Here is a 1,819-nt window from a genome sequence, read left to right as displayed (position 1 = left end):
GACAGATGTCAGAGGTAGGTTCTTTACTCAGAGAGTAGTAAGGGCGTGGAATGCCCTGCCTGCAAAAATAGTAGACTCGCCCACTTTAAGGGCATTTAAATGGTCATTGGATAAACATATGGATGATAATGGAATAGTTTAGGTTAGATGGGCTTCAGATTGGTTTCACAGGTCGGCGCAACATTGAGGGCCGAAGGGCCTGTACTGCGCTGTAATGTTCTATGTTCTATGTACATACACACACATATACGCGCATACACACACACACTCACATACATACATATACACACACTCTCACACACTCACAAGCATACATACACGTTCATACTCACACACACATACACACACATACAAGCACACGCACGCACATATGCACTCATACTCACACATACACTCACGCTCATATACACACACACTCACAAACACACACTCTCTCTCACACACACATCCACACACACAAACACCCACATACACACGCACTCACACACATACTCACACACAACCACCCACTCACACACACACACACACGCACAGCCACATACACACACACACCCATGCACACACCTACACACACACATATGCGGGAATATTTGACCAGTCTTACAGAGTTATGGAGTCAAAGAAATGATGCCTTTGACCGAGTGTGGCCTTGTTTCTGTTACAGGGGAGTGGTTCTGTGTGAGGGAAGAGTTTCTGTAAAATTAAACATAGAGCTGCAGAAGCTGGAAATCTGAAATAAAAATAGAAAGTGCTGGAGAAACTCAGCAAGTCTGCCAGCATCCGTGGAGAGAGAAACAGAGTTAATGTTTCTGAAGACGGCTCAGTGGAGTTGAAACGTTGACATTGCTCTCTCTCCACAGATGCAGCCAGACCTGCTGAGTATTTGCAGTTCAGTCTGGAAACTACTGTGTCTCTAGTGTGTTTAACCTGCGTGTGTGTATGTTTAAACAGTATGTGTGTGTTTAATCAGAGTGTGTTTTTAATCAGGGTGTGTTTAAGCAGTGTGTGTGTGTTTCATCAGTGTGTGTGTTTCATCTGTTTGTGTTTAATCAGAGTGTGTCTACATGTAATCAGTGTGTGCATGTGTTTAATCAATGTGTGTTTAAACAGTGTGTGTATTTAATCAGTGTGTGGTTAATCAGTGTGTATGTGTTTAATCAGTGTGAGTGTGTTTAAACAGTGTGTGTGTTTAATCAGTGTGTGTGTGTTTAATCAGTGTGTGTGTGTATTTCATCAGTGTGTGTGTTTAATTGGTGTGTGTTTAATCAGTGTGTGTGTTAAATCAGTGTGTGTTTAATCAGAGTGTGTGTGTTTAATCGGTGCGCGTGTGTTTAATTACTGTGCGTGTGATTAATCAGCGTGTGTGTTTAATCAGTGTGTGTTTAATCAGTGAGTGTATGATTAATCAGTGTGTATGTGTGATTAATCAGTGCGTTTTAATTAGTGTGTGCGTGATTAATCAGTACGTGTGATTAATCAGTGTGTGTGTGTTTAATCAGTGAATGTTTAATCAGTGTGTTTAATCAGTGTGTGTTTAATTGGTGTGTGTGTTTAATCAGTGTGTGTTTAATCAGTGTGTGTGTGTTTAATCAGTGTGTGTTTAATTAGTGTGTGTTTAATCAGTGTGTGTGATTAATCAGTGTCTGTGTGATTAATCTGTGTGTGTGTATGTGTGTGTGTGTGTGTGATTAATCAGTGTGTGTTTAATCAGTGTGTGAAGTGTTTAATCAGTGCTTGTGTGATTAATCAGTGCGTGTGTGATTTGATCAGTATGTGTGTTTAATCAGTGAGTGTTTAATCAGTGAGTGTGTGTTTAATC

Source organism: Rhincodon typus, chromosome 18 (assembly GCF_021869965.1).
Source record: "Rhincodon typus isolate 14 chromosome 18, sRhiTyp1.1, whole genome shotgun sequence".
Classification (NCBI taxonomy): domain Eukaryota; kingdom Metazoa; phylum Chordata; class Chondrichthyes; order Orectolobiformes; family Rhincodontidae; genus Rhincodon; species Rhincodon typus.
Note: the sequence above shows the minus strand (reverse complement) of the source record.